This window comes from Solanum pennellii, chromosome 7, assembly GCF_001406875.1.
Source record: "Solanum pennellii chromosome 7, SPENNV200".
Lineage (NCBI taxonomy): Eukaryota > Viridiplantae > Streptophyta > Magnoliopsida > Solanales > Solanaceae > Solanum > Solanum pennellii.
In genome coordinates, this window is record NC_028643.1 from 35927460 (window position 1) to 35938497 (window position 11038).

At 30.9% G+C, this 11038-nt stretch overlaps 1 pseudogene; it reads right to left on the minus strand.

The window, feature by feature from the left end:
• Positions 1-1669: 1669 nt before the first annotated feature.
• Positions 1670-10704, minus strand: LOC107024985 (annotated as a pseudogene).
• Between the last annotated feature and the right edge of the window lie 334 nt (positions 10705-11038).

The following is an 11038-nucleotide window of genomic DNA, read 5'->3' on the forward strand; positions in this document are numbered from 1 at the left end:
GGGACATATGTTGTCCATGCATCTGTCGCGGCGCACGACACGACCCTCGATAATAGTAACCATCGCGGCGCGCGATACGTCCCTCGAAATATAGTATCCATCGCGGCGCGCGATACGTCCCTCGAAATGGTACATCCTCTTTAAGTTCTCATTCTTTCTTTATACACATAACACTTGTCACAATCATGTCTCAAAATAATGCAAATGACATGTTCACACAAATAAAGAGAATATGACCATTTTCATAACATTGCACAATTCACAACAACATCAACGATGATTCAACAAGCCTTTCAAACCATTCTCCATTATCAATGCATCACACACAAGCAATTATTCACATTTCCTTTTATTACCCTTTGTTTTCATCATTAGAATTAATCAATGTGGACAAGTCAACTCATCACCAAGTCCCATTACTCCCACACATATATCCCAAGGAAATACACATATTTCATACACTTAGCAAGAGTTTAGAAATCCACTTGCCTCAAATAGTCAAATAATCACTCCGGGGTTTGAGTCTTCCCTTTCGTTGTACTTCCAACTCAAAGCAATCTATTCAAATTAATAATATCAGTAAGATTTCGAAACTAACAACACACATATTACTCTTTGTCTAGTCTAGACACTGAACTCACTCAAATTTATAATCAAATTCCTAAATTTAATGTCAATTAACATGTCAACTTTCATATTTTCCAATTTTCAAACTTAGAATTAAATTTCGATATATCAATAACTTTAGTTTATAATGTAGTTAGTAACTCAAAAATTTAACCATCCACCATTTAAATCCACAATTTACCTAATGATTACCCATAATCATTATCCATTGATTACATTAGCCATTAACAATTTTCCGCCAAGAAACCGTTGACATAACATATTAAATTCAATTTCTCTGCTTTCTCTATCAAAGCAAACATTGTTATTATAATAACATAATAAATAGGAAAATATGTCAAGTAGTTACTAATTCAACTTAAGATTAACTAAAATACTACACATATACAGAATAGTCACCGACCTCTTCCATGTGTATATTAACCACAAGTGATATTCCATTATTATGGATCAATTTTTGGAAATAATTATTGTTGAAATTACGTACTTTTATCCATAAATATTATTCCCTCAAGTTCAATATAATTACACTACCAGATTATTGATTTCTCTTCTATAACCAATATTATAATAATAAGATTAATACAACTCATATCAATATAGACAATACAAAAAGATGTTAACAATTTTGATGACTTACTTGAAGTACGCATGCAATACCATCGCAAGAGCCGCCACCGAAAAATAAAAAAAACGTTCTCTTCTAATTTTTCCCCCTTAAATTATGATCTAAAAATGTCAACCCTAATAACTTATGTTAATATATATATGGGCAATTATTATTAATAATATACAAATTACTCCCAATTTAATTAACAATTGTTAAATGACTATTAAAAATTTTCAAAAATGACCTTTCGAATCTGGGTCATTACAACAAAAACTTAAATTATCAAACAAATAATAAGTTTCAAAAGTTTGTCTATCAATATGAAATATAATAGCAATATCTCACGGTCTTGAGATTTTCATATGTCATATTAATTAAATACATTAATCTTCAAACATATTAGTTTGTCTAAGTTTTAGAATCTCCAATAAAATAAAATAACAACATCAAACTAAACCATCATAATTTTTAATCAGAGTAACATAATGCTGCTTTGATTTTTAAAACTGTAGAGCTCAAAAGGTTATGAATATAAGTCATTGCCTCCATTTGTTGTTGTTGAGAGATCAAATGATTATTGGCCCAAATTAATTCTTGCAAATCCACCGTCAAGATTGAACCATTTTGTACATTTCCATTATTGTTCCTATCTGAGCCGAGGCGACCGTCGTGACTTATGATGATACCTGAGGGCAAAATAGCTAATTCTTTTGCATCACTTCCATCGACAATTGAATTGTATGTTGATAAATCTATGAGTCCATAGATTAAAAAAGCTCCCATTTCATCGATGTTTGACTCTTGAAGAAGTAACTTGTTCTCTGTTGGAATATAACACTGCATACATTACAACAATTTAAGGAAAAATAGTATAAGCACTAAGAAGAAATTAATAAGAATTTCTGAGGGATAATTTATGAAGCTAAACAACAAAAAATTCATCTCTAATTCCATAGAATAATGTATATAAAATAATGTTGCTAACCATAGTTCACCTAGAAATAAAAAGAAAGAAAATCAAGTGGATTATAAATCCAGAAAATATGTCAAAATGAAGACTTGCTATAATAAGCAAAGTCATAATAATGTGAAGAAGATTTTCAAAGTGTAGTAAAACTATCTTTAATTTAATAATCACAGACTAAAAAATGTGGGAGGGGGGAGGGAGTAGAAACCAGTTAGAAATTTTGATATTTTTACATGTGAATACAAGATGAATCCAAATCATAAGTACATTTAGAGCCCGTTTGGCTCAGCTTAAAAGCTGGTCAAACTGACTTAAAAGCTGGTTTTTGACTTATTTAGCCGTTTGACAATACTCAAAATAACTTATTTTAAGTTAAAAAAAACTTATTTTAAGCCAAAAATTAAAAGCTGGGGTAGGGGTGCTTTTTTTTTTTCCAGCTTATAAGCTGTTTTAAGTTGACCACATTTTTACCTTTTTTCCCTTAATATTTTTATACAATCTCCAAATTACCCACATAACCCTAACATCTCTTTCTTCTATTTTTCCCTTTTCACGTGTGGATGATAGACAATTACTATTAGTAATGAATGAAAATAAAATAAATCTTAAATCTTTCAAGTGATCTATTCAAATTATATATTATTAAAATGTAAAATAAGTTGCACATATAACTTAAATAAAAATTTATATTCCTCTTATAAATAATTTGTGATAATAAAGAAATATGTGAATGATAGACAATTATTATTACCTATGGATGAAACTAAAATAAAATCTTAAATCGTTCTTTAATCTATTCAAATTACATATCTTTAAAATCTATAATAAGTTTATATTCCTCTTATAAATAATTTGTGATGAGAAAGAATTATGTGAATGATAGAAAATATAATTATTTATGGATGTAAAATATAAATTAATTAACTTTTATTATGTTAACAGCTTTTAAGGGTATTTCAGACATTTTGATTTAAAAAGCTGTTTATCAGCACTTATTTGCCAAACACATCAACAACTTTTTTTTAACTTCAGCACTTTTATCCAAACGCATAACTGCTTATTTTAAAAATAAGTTTCAGCACTTTCAAAAGTACTTTTTTAAAGCTGCTTTTATTAAGCCCATCCAAACGGGCCCTTATTTATTCTTAGATATAGTGAAATATCCTGATAATTAAAGAAGAAAACTATATACAAATGAATAAATAAATAAATTTGACAGATATACCTGAATGATTTTTATATTATTTTCTAAAGAAGCTCCTGTTTTTACTCGATCTTTCTCAAAAACATTATTTTCACCGTACAAAACATCCCACTAGCAATAAAAAAATATTAATCAAAATCAGATGATAAACAAACTCATTGTTTGATTGTGAAAAATTTGTTCATGAGATGATTATTGTAAACCATATAATAAAATAAAATAAATCATGCACAATTAATGGTAACACTTGAACATGTAGATAATGAGTCCAATATTAACATATCAAATAGAATTGAGGATTTAATATTAATAGTTTCAAAGATTCTTAACGTTGAACTTATTCTAATTTTAATGTTATGAGTTCAGGTTCTCATATTTGTTTTAATTTTGCAAGTTTCACATTAAAATCAACACATGGATTGAAGAAGTTAATCGATAAGGATACTTTTAGGGGTCATTTCGTTAGAAATTAAATAAGCTATAAAGAGTTGAATATTAAAAAAATATTTTCTTTAGGATGTGGTTTATCGCACTAAAATTGAATATACGGTGCAAATATGCATACCGACAGATCTATGGCCAACATCAAGATTTCACTATAACATCTAATTTTATTTGAAACTTATATTAATATTATGTTATATTAGCATGTTCTCTATAATAAAATTTGTATTTATCAACTGAATAAAATATTTGAAACAAACCACCCTATTATAAAGATGTTTTGATACATACCTCACATCTTGTGTTGTCATCTTTGAGGAAATTAAAAATAGTTTCAAATGAAAGAGGAAGCCATAGAGAAGTAGCAGCAGTGGCAATGAAGCCTTGTTGTAGGGTAATTTCTAAATTTTTTCTTACAGAAACCCTCTCTCCACAATTCAATTGTGATGAAGTTGAAAATTCAAATCCATCTTTCATGCTTAGGATTTCAAAAAACTCTTCACCATCCTTTGAGATATATTCATCAAATTATTCACTCCTTTTGGAATATCATAGACCACTGAAAATATTTATAAAATAAAAAGGAAAATTAATATCAATTTATCAATTAGGGTGTGCATAGTGTGACAGAAATCAATTTTTAGACAATAACTTGTTTTGAAAAAAAAAAGTATTTTAAAACATTTAATGGAAATTGATCCTTGATAATAATATTAACAAACCAGATAGTGTTTTGATGATATTTGAGTGTAAGAAGATGACAGTAATTGCTAGTATTGTTAAAGTGTTGATATAATGTTAAAAATTTGATTAATTATGAATAGAAAAAGGCTTCCCAAGAAAATGTGAAAAGAGATCATTTTCCCATTTCTTTGGTAGAAAAATATTTTCTTTAGAAATGACTATTTCAAGTTAAAAGTTGAGATAATTACCTAAAAATAAAAGAGGTATTAAATTTTCAAACCCTTTAGCTGGAAAACATTTTCTCTAGTCAAACATAGAAAAATAACATTTTTCTTTTAAAAAAAGTTATCTTCCACACCAAACACACTTTTAAAAAGAAGGCTATATTTCAAATGAACAAAGAAAAGGGGATGGATTTAAGCTCCACCAAGATTGTCTTTTTAATTCAAGCCGCTCTGAGGTGACAATTTCTTTTACATAGATGCTTATCTTTTCTAATATAATAAAATTTGAAGTCATAAATATATGAAGAAGGAGAAATAAAATCGAACCTCCTTTGAGATCATGTTTAGTAGGAAACATTGCACCCATTGCAAAATTATATCTCTCTGACATCCTTTGAAGTGTAACAATCCATCTTTCAGCTCCATATGTTTGATGACCATACACCAAGTCTTTAAAAATATCATAAACCTGATTTTTGTCATCTACTTGAATATGTTCAATCCATGTAACCTATAAGGAAAGGAATAATCACGAAAGCAAATTAAAAATTAGATGGAACGTTGGAATTTTTTTTAATGGAGCATAATAGTGTATGTTATAAGGTGAAAATTGTTTAAGATAGTAAAAGGAGAAAACTATTCATCTGCTTTTGCTTTAGATTTAAATATCTAGGGCTTGAACAGTATAACATGGGTCGGGATTCAACATTGTTAAATTAATAATACTCATAGGTTTGTCGACTCTCATTGCACATGTAAAAAAGTATAGTTATTGAATATAATACGTTAAATACAACTTCTAAGAGTGGTCGCGGGGAATGTGCAATGTTATTAATGAGACAAAAAGATCATTTATTGTTCCAATAATGAGGACACTTTAACAAGTCCCTATCACACGTCCAAAAGTTAAATATTTGAAACATGAACAACATAACATAAGGATCTAAAATTTGATAAATCGAGAATTAAGATAGGTTTGATTATAATTCTATCAAATGAAGACAAATAGACATCATAATATATGCATCGGTACATTATAACTTTTACTTATGTAACATGCTTTTTTGAAAATAAGCTACATGTAAATAGTGATTTATCTTCCAATGGTTTGAGTTGTGCAAACAACCTCTTGTGAAAATGCAGGGTACAGTTGTGTTTCCCTGTGGTCCGGTCTTTCGCCGGACCCTGGTATGGAAGGAGGTCAATACATTAAATTGCCTCTTTAAATAAAAAAATGCAAAGAGAGATATTATTCTTACCATACTTCCTCCATTGCCCAAATCTTGAATTGCACAACCATAAGGAAATTTCCAAGCATACGAAGGTACATTAGTTTGGGTCTCTTTGAATAAATCATATGAAACATCCAACATTATCCATGTTGTTTGATCAAGTTTTCTGCAACAACGTATGATGAAAAATTCTCTAGCTTCCACTAAAGGAGATAAAGTATGCAATTGTTCATACATCTGTTTTCAAGAACCAAAATATAACTATATTATTTTAAGAAGCAATTTTAATATTTATTTGAATTTAGTGGAAAAATTCAAAATAATTAATAATTTACCAATTGTATAGAGCCTTCAATATTCGCAGGATTAACAACATCAATATTCCTAGTTTTGCTGACTATAGTTGGAAACATGTTCATCCATTTGATCTGCCTATACAAACTCAATTATTTTAAATATATAATTAATGATTAAATAATAACATTTTCACCTCAAAATAATTTCAAGTAATGAGAGTAGTTATTTAAATACTCTTTGCTCATGTTGGTGGCTCCATTTAAACTTATCATAATCAATATTGTATGGGAGAAAATTAAAAACTTAAATGGCCTATTGGAAAAATAATTATAAATTTTAAGTCGTTAAAAAAATTTGAAGTTTTCAACAATAGTCCAAAAAGTGGCTAGCACACACATTTTTTACTCTGCTATGTTTAACTAAACAAACCTATGACCCTATTACTAACATGTCCTAAATTCGTATGAGCCTAAGCCCAAAGTATACAATATCACTCGTAAACTAAATTGTTATAGCATGAAAACGTTAAAAAAAACTTACCGGGTCAAGAAATATTGGGATCAACTCAGTTGCGGTCATTGGCACAACTCCAAAATGCTTTGATGATTCAATTCGAGTAGTGGATGATTTATAAGGACGGTATGAATTTGGAAATTTTCTATCATAACTCTCACAATGTATAGAACACCTTTCATCACCTGATGATTTTATCCAGACAGGATCATTCACATCCAAAAGTACAAGCATTTCTTTCATACCAGCATCAACAATATCAAAAATTGATTTTCCCCTATTGTCATGATGAATACCATAACTTCCTCGTGGTAATGAGGACATAATTGGGATGTTATTGTTATTTATTAATTGTGCTTGAACCTTATTGTCTTCGTTATGATTATTTTCTTGATCAAACGGAATGGGAGATCCACATATAATTTGGCTCAACAAGAAATCATTTGAGGAATCTGGTAGAGATCCAAGAGTAGAACTCAGTGGTACCAAATTTGAATCTATCCCAAAAGATATTCCACGAGAACTTGAGATGATTCTTGATATTCTTAAGTGCTGCAAAATAGAAAAAGTGAAGCTATATATTTCATCATGAAAAGAAAAATGAAGCATATCATTTTCACTTGAAATTTTGCAAGAATCCTATTAGTAAGCCAAGGAAAAGAGGAAATGAGAAGCATTGTAAAAAATATGATAGCCACAAAATCCCAGTATCCATCTTAAACATTTCAAATAAGAAGGAAATATTTGATCCCAACCAGTATAAAAATATTCGGTGTCAAATTTACATTTCGCATTTTCATTCTTGCATGTGTGTTGAGATGCTTTGCGTACATCATAAGTAAACTACGAAAGACACTCAGTCGACATAAAAAGGAAGAATAAGGACAATTCACCCCCACGCCCTCTTGCATTTTTAATAGTAATCAGAGCAAGATCCGTAACTTATTTCCTAAGAAGTGAGAAAAGATCATGTAAAACTAAATTAATATTGAAGCAATATTTCAAAAAGGAACTTGACAAATAACATGTCGTTGTTTCTATAAGAAACATTTCTCTCGTTGGGAAGTAAAAATGGAAACATCCATAAAATCTTATGATGTTAGAGTGTGGAGAGTTATTACAACCCTATTCCTCTTACCAATAAGTTAACTAGTAAGAAATATTTTATCGACAAATCTTCCCCTGAATAGCCCTTTTCTCAGTCTTGCTATTACGCATTCAAATTTCATTTTTCTTATATACCGAGATGGGTTTGGAGACTCAAGCCTATTTCTACTAGTTTCAAATCTAACTCCAAAGAACTCATCAAGTCAACATGGGTACCTAACAAAAAAAGTAATTATAGGACCACCGCAACAAGTCAAAAAGAAAATGATATTTTCTTAGTGCATGTTCGAATCATGTGACAGGCAACAAAAAAACTATTTAAATTTATTGAAGATTTTAAACGAGGAAATAACTCTAGAGGAATTGTAATTGGTATAAGGTAATTTTACTTTCAATGAGTATTGCAATATTACTTATGTTTATCTTGTTCTTGTGAATAGATCAAAATACAATCTTCTGAACAAAACAACTATGTGACGCGAAGCTTAAAGTAAGAATTAAAAATCATGACGTGTTATTGAAGGCAACACCCAAACAACTCTACTCTCTGGAATTAGAGACAAAAATGTATCCGTCCTAGACTCCATCAAAAGCATAAGCGAACACATTTTTCTAGCCTAATTATTAGGAAATCCTTGGATTTTAGCATAAGGAATTTGGTCATTCATGTATGTGTCTTATTGAAAAACAAGCTACACATATCTGGACTGCCCAAGCAATATCATACCAAATACCATATCTGCCATGCATGTCCAAAGGGTAAGAAAACTAGAAATTCTTTTATTTCAAAAGATATTGTATGTACTACGAGCAGCGATGAAAAATTATGTGCATTTATCATTGTTGATTTATTTGGGTTATATTTGTTGATCATAAAGACGATACTTTGAAAAAATAATGGTTCTTCTGTGATAAAGTACAGAAAGACTTGGATACTACATTACTTCTATATGAAGTGATTATGTAGGAGAATTTGAAAATAAGGCATTTGAAATGTTTTGTAAGGAGCAAGGCTACTCTCACAATTTTATCATTTCCAAGATCTCCTCTCAAAATGGAGTCGTAGAATGAAACAACAAAATTGTGACCTAAACCTTCATGAGAGTCACCAACACTAGCCTGGAATGATAGAACCAACTATCTACTAACATGACATCAACTAAACAACAAAAAGGGAGTAGTTTTCAACAATATCATAAATAAAAATCATTATCCCCAAACCTTGGGGAAGTAACACCCTAGAAACTAAAACTCATGTACCAAACATCTATATTATCTAGGATGTGGAGATGCAAGCCCAAAACAATAAGAGTCTATGTTTGGAAAATGAACCAGAGGGAATAGAGGAATCTATAGTAGCTCAGATGAAGTTGCTCACACTTGGTTTTAACAAGTGTTAGAATCACAATTGAGGTTGCGAAGAAGCCGCCAAAATTTGTCATATACTCAAAAAGAGAAAGAACAAATGAACTATCAATACACAAAATTCAAAAGTGTACTAATAGATCATCGGCCAACTCCAGTGATATAAAAGATGAATGGATGACCATAACATACAAAAATAAATAACATAGGCAATAAACATGATCAACATCATGACAACATAGTCAACCTAGTTCACTCATGGAACCCACACACAAATAATCACATGTACTAGGTGTTGTACCTGGGCAGACCATAAATAGGAAACAAACAGTCATCACCTACCTCAAATAAACCGCAAAATGCTCTAACGAACTTGAGTTTTTCCCTTGTTATGATACCTAGCTTATCCTTGGTCTAGGAAATATCAATATAACGCATAATTATACCCAATTGACCTAAATACACATGTATTATATCCTAATCCCACACCGCAGGTTTTCCACCATTTTACCAACCTAAACTCTCCCCTAAAGTAATCACCATTTATTCTAACGCCAATAAATCGAATAATCAACCCCTAGGGCAGTCATTTAATTACCTTTACTTATGATAATGATGGAAATAGAAGAAACTCACCCTCGGTTTCCCCCCGCTCTTCCTTAACACAAGGTTGCAAAATATTGAGTTGTTTTAGGAATTTTCTGCATTTATTGCGACTTAACATCACTGTAGAGGCCTAATACCACTATAAAAGGAGTTAAATTCACCTTATAGCGATATAGGCTCAAAACTACTCCAAAATTAGATTATTTCTCAACACACCTTTAAACCTTTATGTTCCAAACCAACCCTTTCAAGCTAAGTCCCTTATTGGGAGTTTTATTTGCCTGAATTTACTTATGAAAAGTCCCTTGAACTGCTTATCGTCTTAGTAATAGAAAAAGGTTTTGTTAAAGTCACATCAACTTCAAGTCTTCGCAACTCAGACTACAAACTTCGTATGTACGCTGATGCTTATTGGACTTCTTGTGTATGGGATATTTTGAGAGCATTGTATGTATGTAGTGTCTAGTTTAGCACCAAGTTTAAGTATAATTCTCATAATGTTATTGAACATTATATTACACCTGGGGGGATTTATGAAATTAAAGGTAATGATTCTTGCAAATTTGGTGATAAGAGGAAGGTTGTGAATCTACAAATTTAGCAGAAGACTTAGCAGCTAAACATGGACAAATGTTAATTAAAGAGCAAAAATAATAAAGGTTTACCTCCTCTCTCATCCTTTGACTTTCCGTTTTCAAATTTTCTAAATTACGCATTCTTTCTTCTTCTCCAATGGATGGACTATCACATTATGGGCACATATTATTTTTCTTCTTCTCTTTCATTGCCATAATCTCACAACGGAAAAATTCATTTTCTTTATGTAACGACCTGTTTAGTCGTTTTGAGCAGCAGATTTTATTTCTGGAAAAACTGGCTGAGTCGACGGATCCCACGACGAACCGTCATGGGCACGACGGACCGTCGTGGGGGGTCTCGTTCCAAAAACATTTAGAATTCTGAAATTTGGGTACTGAAATCGACTCTCTGAACTTCGCGACGAAATGGCAGGACGGACCATCGCAGGAATGACGGGCCGTCACAAAACTTTTACTAAAATCAAGTCTCTGAGGTTTGTGACGGACCTGAAGGTTTGACCGTCACAGTCGTGACGGACCGTCACAGGCTCCGTAAGCTCACTCGGGTCAGAAATTCTGT